The 9,015-nt window shown below is 37.0% G+C and overlaps 1 pseudogene; it reads right to left on the bottom strand.

Moving 5' to 3' along the window:
• Nucleotides 1-2,056: 2,056 nt before the first annotated feature.
• On the bottom strand, nt 2,057-3,947 carry LOC149415000 (differentially expressed in FDCP 8 homolog pseudogene; annotated as a pseudogene).
• Between the last annotated feature and the right edge of the window lie 5,068 nt (nt 3,948-9,015).

Here is a 9,015-nt window from a genome sequence, read left to right as displayed (position 1 = left end):
ATTTTTTGTTGTGATAAACACAGTTGTTAATTTTTATTTTCTTGTTAAAAATTACAGTGCATTCGTCGAGTACCAATCGATTCAGTAAGCAACACTGTAAAGCGCGGCAACACCGGAGACTTCAGCTAGTTGTAATATAAATAGGAATTACATTTTACACAATTATGACATTTAAGGACATCCTCGGTCATGTTATCTTATCAGAAAAGAAGAGCTCTAGTTCCTGATAAGGGAGCGACGATGACTTTGGTAGGTAAATAACACTTCTTTTGTCTTTATTTGTATCATCCTTTGTTTCTGTTATCTATGGATATGGACTAGTCATTTGAAATGGCTACACTCAAGTGGTGCCAACTGGTAACACAGCTCGACTGAGCAAACAGTCGACTGTTGATGTAGAAACGCCGATTTGCTGCTAAAACCCAGGCTCATAAAAATTGTTAAATCTGGAGTTTTAACTTTCAAGAAGAGATCATTTATTTTTGAAATAATTTTCAACATACATTAGTTGAAAATTGGTTGAAGCCTCACAAAAGTCCCTAACTGCTCCTGATCGTCTGGAGACAGTGAGAATATGGCATCCCCAATGTGAAGCTGAAGGTAGTGAGGAGGACAAGGAGATGGGAAGTACCTGGCTATTCAGATATGGTCACCAAACAAACCAGGTCGCATACCGAGATTATCTTCATCTCTGGAATATGCTTCAAATATACTATATATTATTTTAAATGAGTAACTTGTGAAATAACACAAAACAATCAAATAAAATTTGCTTGCGCACGCCGGAATTTGAACCCGCATCCTTCAGCTTGCTAGTTGAGAGTCTTACTCCTTGACCACGAAGACCGTCAAAATATACTTATAAACAGGTTTTAAAAAAAATGTTGATTTTGATCTGTCTTGACTTGACAATACACGACTTGAGGTCCAATTTAAATTTATAATAATTTGTCTTCTATCTAATGGCCAGTGGAAGTGCAACTATATAGAAAATGATTTGAAATGAAATTATGTAAATACAAATGTTAGAGGGTGCATGCTAATATTAAAAACGATATTAATTAAATGAAAATTGTTATAATATTTAATAAAACATGACTCGTTAAAAATTAAGTAAATTTTTTTTGACTAGTGTCGAAAGTAACATTTAAAGATACACTGTGATTTTTTTCATACCTGTAACATGTTAAATAACAGAACAAATGTATTTTTAAGAATTTTCGAGGCAATTCAATTTCATATAAATACCTCTCGACTCTTCAAAAATAACATAATTATATTTTTCAGTAAATTAAAAATTTTAAGTGTTTAACCTTTCCTTTACTGTGCTAAAAAAATCCACGCGTTCCGGTGCTGTGTAGTCAATACACATCTCAAAATAAGCGATTTAATATCGGAAAAATATGAATATTCATAACTAATCGCTTATTTTTATTATATTTTATATCAAAAGTGAAAATAATTGAAATTTAATTGCTGAAAACATGAAAAAACCATCGGCAGATGCTAAAAAAACGTGCGAGAGGTCCACATCTAACGACGGTCCGCGTACGAATGGCTGGCGGCTGGCACACATACAGCTGTGCGGTCGTAGGTATCGATAGTCTAAATCAAAATACAACTGCAGACGTGTGGATTTCTCATGTTCCCGCATAGCGAACTAAAGCTTGACATCAATAGCGTGTCATTTCCTCGCACACTCTTCGCGTAGCAGTATCACACGGTTGATTTATTGGTGTATTTGTTTCCGATTTTTAACAAAAATCTCTGATTTTTAATTAAATTTGAAAACTATGTAAAATTTTATTTTTTAATTCAGTGCATAAATGTGTAACGGAGGAATACCTAAAATCTTAACCCAGAATTTATTATATTTATAGAGTTATTTAAGTTATTAGAAGCAATGTGTAGTAAATACACACCACAGATAAGGAAAGGTTAGGAGCAATATGTTATAACTCGATAGAAATTCAGAATGCGGGGGAGTAAGGATAAAGAATTGTCCTAACCCTTATTAAAGAGTTTTCGTTAATTACGATTCCAGTTCTCTCGAATGACAGTGAAAACGTTGCTAATTTTAATGATAAGGACAATTCCTTATTCTTGAGTAGAAAGCATTAAAAAAATGACCCCTCCGTATTCCTCTCTGTCATAAAAACAAATACGGCAATATGTCCTTAATATATATTTTTGCAAATCCTCAGATCTTGTAACAATATTAATATATTATCATTAAATAGTTTAAAAGACGCTACTTTTACACAACCGGCATCCATTCGTCTTCATTGTCACTTCGGGCGGACAATTCTTCATTCGCTTCTCCCGGAGCCGGGAGCGAGCACAGGGTCTGAGTTCTGCGCTCGATGCGTTTGCACTTGGGGCATGCCTTCAGGTTCTTGGTCCAGCACACGCGGTGGAACAGCGAGTTGCACTTCTCGCAGTCGATGGATCCCGAATCGAAGGGGAAGATCACTTCATTGTTTCCGCATAGTTCGCATAGATATCCTTTTCCGTAGCACACGGCACAATCCATTATGTGACTTCGGAACTTCTCAACCAGCTTACTCAGGTGCGAGACTAACAAACCGTCTCGCGCCATCTCCAAGTCTGCCACGCTGTACAGGTTACCAGTTTCCACCATGTGCTGCAAGTCTCCGGTGACCAGGAGTCTCCCGTCACCGCACGCCACAAGATAGCGATGCATCAGCTTCAGATCGCCGCGCATCTTGCGCACAAAATCTAATTCCGCAACGAATCCAAACAGTTTGTTGTTCACTTCTTCAAGATTGATAAGTGGTCGTTTCTTCGTAAGCACGAGCAATTGGTAAGCCGATTGGGATACGGATTGCTTGTCCCAATCCCAATTGTGAACGATTCTCGCCGGGATTTCGACAGTATTGTTCCAGTGACACGTCGTGCAGAAATATAGGCCGGAGTAATCGCACAGACGTGGTTCGCTCCATCTGCTACTGCAGCCTTTGAAACTCAGATCGCTTTGACATTCGGCGCATTTGTACAATTGGGCGGCTAGTCCTTTCTGCGGGCAGATGGCGGTGTTCAGGCGGCCTTCCGTGGACAATACGTGCGCGCAAACACGTGACACCTTTCTGATACACTTGCTGTGGCAGATGGATCCGCAATCTTGGCATTTGTAAGAGCCTTGGACAACGCTCCAGATAACTCCGCTACAGTGATCGCAGTACTGCCTCACGTTTGTGTTGACGTGAAGTTGATTCTGAAAATGGTGGCCAGCAATCGGGAATATCAACACGGTGGGAGCATCTTCAGGGTCTTGAAGCTCCTGGGCTCGGTAACGGAGCTCAACTAGGTAGCGAACTAGCCACTTCCTTTCGTCGGACCATTGGTCGCAGCTCAGCACGAGTTCCTTGCACTTTTCGATGGCTTCTAGAACGGTTTTTAGCGAGGCGTCGGGGCTGACTATCAACTGTCTGCTCCGAAGACCGACGGGCATTTGGGAAGACTCGCACAGGGAGATGTCTCCGGACAAACAGCCTGACGTGGAAGATGTAGAAGACGATGCTATGGAAGGTAATTCACTGATACTTATATGTGTCGAGTTTATCATCGATTCGACGCATTCTACTTCTCCGGTAATGGAAGCCATTTTTTATGATGTCATAAAAATCAGTTCAAATTTATATAGTTGACGAGAAAACGGAACGACAAAATTGTATATTTTCGCTACAACGATGTGTAATTGTTATTAAGAAGTGCAAAACTGCTGAAAAAAGTTGAAAACAAATTCACAAACTTGAAACTTTCGTAGAATAGTTTTGTGAAGGTTATAACTTTAAAATAAACAGCTGTCAAATGCTGTCTCATGTCACAAATATCACATAACACTATTTAAATTATCCAAATATTACTATTATTAACTTCTGCGACGTTTTGTTATTCGCAGAATGTCATTTGTCATTCTGACATTAGCGACATATTTAACCACAGACAAATAAATAAATATATTTTCTTTAGTGTTGTGCAAATGTGCAGATTGCTTTTAACCACAGATAAATTAAGATAATCGTTAATTACATACTCGATAGTGTTGGACATATTCTATAAATAACATGGATCTAAAAAACCCTGGACGAAGCAATTCGAGAACAATTTGAAGCAGCGGGGTGAGGGAGAAGTTATATAGAAAAGGCCAAAGGCTACATAATTTTTTGAATGAGGTATCCAATTTTTTGTCTCATCAAAAACCACAAAAATCATAAGCCGTGATAACTGCATCAACAACACAAAAAAATAATAATAGTTCATTATGCACCACTTTGCAAACAAATTAGTTCAAAAGTTAGTCATGCAAGATGGCTGTCAGGCAATTTCCCCATCAACACAGATTTGGCTTCAATGCTATTCATACAAAAACGTAGTAATGCTCTGTCCAGGGCGTTTTAGTCCACGATAAATAAGCACCGGTTTTCATATCATCTCCAGTGGCGACACCATTGACCGCATAATAATTGAGTATGTTAATATGTACAATTTATTAGTGTTATTAGCGAATTAATAACAATGGTAAGTTGTAATTGCCGCACTGTGAAATACATTGTTTACGACGCATTGATTGTTTCACAATATGGTAGTTAATCCTGCTAGCCGTGAGGGTATTGCATTCTTGCTGTAACAAAACGCATTTCATGGTAGGTAAGTACTTATTTATTACAGAATTAACCAGTGCCGAATTGTTACTTTTATATGCGGTCAAAAGAGGAACTAAGTTCTTTTACAATAATGAAGATATAAATATGTACCTAGTTTAGTTAGACACGTGATTTATGGTTAGACGTGTAAAGCGTTATTGGTTTATTTATGTGTACAACTTTGCAGGCAGACACAAGAAGAACCAAAGACGACAATTTTGATGTTTGTTTGTTCGTCTTTGTTTGCAGAGATGTGCTTATTTCAAATAAATCCATTTCAAATGGAAATGCAAAATGCAAAATGGGTATTTTCCATTTTGCATTTTAAAAGCTTTTCTAAAAACCATTTTGCATTTTAAATGCTTTTCTCAATGCATTTTACATTTTAAATGCTTTTTTGCAACATTCTTCCTACTATCTCCACTCATCTGTTTTTCATAAGCCCCAAATATCAATCGGTCCTCAACCTCGCTATGAGAGATAATTTCATTTGTCAAGTTGCTCCCTGGTAGGAGCCCTGGCAATTGAGTGATACCATTACAAAAAATACTGATTCAAGTACTGAACATGGGGCCATGACGCTGTAATATTAAATGTTAGATAGCAGCTTCTATGTTTTTACGTAGGCAACATTAGTCCCGCGCAATTTTTTTGTGGTTTCATAATCTGTAGTCGTGGTGTTTTTGGATTTACCATCATGTAATACGTTTGTTCTACATTGATGTCCATTATTAAATGACAAAATTGTTTAAAAATTCCATAATTATTTTGATTGTTCGACCTGAAAAACCATTTTGCATTTTCAATGCATTTTGAAAATAGGTATTTTGCTTTTGCATTTGAAATGCTTTTCTAAAAACCATTTTGCATTTTGCATTTTCAAATGGAAAAGTTTTGACCCATTTCCATTTTGCATTTCAAATGGTTTTTGGTACCCATTTTGCACATCTCTGGTTGTTTGTCAATGTCAGGGGGGTATAACTCCGAGAAAAAAGTGGGATCAGAAAAAAAGACACGGTAATCTCTATGGGTGACTTGTGACGTATATTTTCCACAAACCAATACGAACTTCATGCATGTTTATAGGCCGCTGTCACGAACTTCATGCATGTTTATAGGCCGCTGTCATTGGCCGATTTTAGGCTAGCCAATGGGTTGGCTCCGAATGAGAATTATATTGTCTATGGTTACGCCTTTTTTATAGTTTCTATCCTAGTCGATGGTGAGTATGTGTAGTAGTGACGTATATTTTTCAGTTACAGACTTTTATCTATGGCAAACATTAGGACCCATGGGCTCAGTACTAAAAACCCGAAGATATTGATCTAGTGAGTGGTTCATTTATGGTCAATGTCGCGCAATAGTTTTAACTGTCAAGAGCAAGCCTAACTTTGTAATTTTTCGATAGAAAAAATAAATGAAATAACATGTTGCCAAGTAACATAAAAATGGTAAATTCCCAAATAGATTCAGACACACCTATGCTGAAAACATGGCTCATAAGTAGAAATACTTTTTGTATCAATCAATATTTGTTATAATTAGCGTGTTGATTTAGTTTTTTTTAGATTATGTGTACCAATAATAATAATCTGAATATCTCATTCGTGGCAAGAACATTATGTATATTTTTAATTACAAATAATATTATGTATACATAATATGTATACATAATATTAATATTAATATGTACATGTTCAATTACCAGAGATGTGCTTTATTTCAAATAAATCCATTTCAAATGGAAATGCAAAATGCAAAATGGGTATTTTCCATTTTGCATTTTAAATGCTTTTCTAAAAACCATTTTGCATTTTGCATTTTAAATGCTTTTCTCAATGCATTTTCCATTTTAAATGCTTTTTCGCAACATTCTTCCTACTATCTCCACCATAGACTAAATTAGACGAGACACGGTATAATCATTTAAAAATAACCCCAACACAATTTTGGTTTGGTTCACGTGCACATTTATGAAAAGGCCCACGCATTTTGTCGCAATGCGAAATGGGCACTGTGCATTGCGTTTTACCTTTTGTTGGTCTAGAGCAGGGGTCTCCAAACTACAGCCCGCGGGCCGTATCCGGCCCGCCAGTATCTTCCATCCGGCCCGCGACATCTTATGACCAGTGTCATCAAGGACCCGCGACAGCTAATGGCTAAGACCTTGCTCAGAAGGGGCGAAAACTCCGCGAATTTTTTCGTGCGAATAAATAAATATGCTCGTTGGCGAGGTACTTGGCACCAATACATTGCGTCCACAAGTATCGCGCGAATATATCGAGAGGATTTTTTTGAAAAATCTTTATTTGATTCGCAATGATATCAAGGTCTGAGAAACGAGTATCAAAAATTATCTTCTAAGCTACGTTATCTAAAGCTATATTTTCATCCCTGAAAATTCTATTGTCTACCCCCCCCCTCCCTAGGACAGAAAATATGGGTGTCTAGAAATTAAAACGGTTTTGGCCCTCTGAACTCACTGGAGTAGTCAATGTGGCCCTCCGGCTGAAAAGTTTGGAGACCCCTGGTCTAGAGTAAGCTATTTTGCTTCTCAGATATGTTGGGCAAGTTCGTTTTTTCAATCACAAAAATAACCCAGTTCCAAATATTTAAATTTGAATTATGTCCATATTACAACTCCTCTGACAACAAATTCTCCGTGGCTTTGCTTACGAGTTTGAACGCTTGTACAAGGAGTTTTAACAGAGTTGGGTTGTTAAGTTCACCTCCATATTTGTGGCGATATTTTTAAAATTAATTTAACTAGACAGGGCTAATCTAGTATAATACATCAATGATCTCCACTCATCTTTTTTTCATAAGCCCCAAATATCAGTCGGTCCTCAACCTCGCTATGAGAGATAATTATTTACATTTGTCAAGTTGCTCCCTGGTAGGAGCCCTGGCAATTGAGTGATACCATTACAAAAAAATACTGATTCAAATAGGTACTGAACATGGGGCCATGACGCTGTAATATTAAATGTTAGATAGCAGTTTCTATATTTTTACATTGGCAATTATCCGCGTCCCGCGCAAAATTTTTGTGGTTTCATAATCTGTAGTCGTGGTGTTTTTGGATTTACCATCATGTAATATGTTTGTTCTAAATTGATTTCAATTATTAAATTTTATTTATTTAACCCCCAGAGGGCTTTTACATGGATGGTAGTATAATTTTAATTTGACAGATACTTTGAAACATAAAAAATAAGAATAAAATTACGTTTGAAAAACCTATGCAACAAGTCATAAAAACAATAAATAAATAAATGACAAAATTGTTTAAAAATTATATAATTATTTTAATTGTTTGACCTAAGAAACCATTTTGCATTTTCAATGCATTTTGAAAATAGGTATTTTGCATTTTGCATTTGAAATGCTTTTCTAAAACCCATTTTGCATTTTGCATTTTCAAATGGAAAAGTTTTGACCCATTTCCATTTTGCATTTCAAATGGTTTTGGGTACCCATTTTGCACATCACATGTACATCCTTTTGACAAATTGCTTAATTGTGGTTTAACGGAAAGAAACTTTAAAGAACAATAAAAAAAAAGAAATTTGAAAATCACATTTTTTTGTTAGATTTCCCGAACAAACCGCCGCGATCAAAGCGCGTCCGCGATCTCGTGCACGGTGGCGATCAGATGTTGTGTATGAACTTGTAGCAACGTGTTTACATCGAAGCGTTCTCTGATTGGCCGCGGCGTCCTGTGCAGCGTCTGGACGCGGCGATCGCTCGCGTCCGCGATCAGTTGCTGCTTGCAGGATCTACACGCTGCACGCAACGTAATTATCTCTGAGTTTGTGGTATTTCTCATGATGTCGGATACAAATACAGAGAGAATGATCAACGAAATTAGCAAGCATCGTTTACTGTATGACACTTCACATCCAGAATATAAAAATAATAGAAAGAAGTATCAAGTTTGGAAAGAAATAGGAGAATTATTGGGATTAAGTGGTAAGTTTTAGAAAAAATATATTTATTTTTATAGGACATACATTGTACAAAATATTTGAAAATTGCCCATATATTAAGTTTAAATAAATATAATATTCTGACACAATCATACCGTGCATTACTATCTTCATCATCTGCAATAGCCGCTAGAAGTAATAATTCTTCTTCAGATTCGTCTCCAAACATGATTATGATTATTTAAATGGTTCCCGCTCCGAGCTATACCTACCACACAACCGACACGAACGTACGAGTGCCACGGACGCCAGCTGATCGCTAGTTGATCGCTAGTTTGGTGTGAACGGCATAAATCAACTATCTAACGGTGAACGGTTCTGCACGCACACAGGACGCTCACCGTGTACGCCATCGCGGA

Source organism: Hesperophylax consimilis, chromosome 19 (genome assembly GCF_061612785.1).
Source record: "Hesperophylax consimilis isolate HC1 chromosome 19, BYU_Hcon_1.0, whole genome shotgun sequence".
NCBI lineage: Eukaryota > Metazoa > Arthropoda > Insecta > Trichoptera > Limnephilidae > Hesperophylax > Hesperophylax consimilis.
The sequence above is the reverse complement of the archived record's forward strand: the minus strand, read 5'-3'. Positions and strand labels throughout refer to the sequence as shown.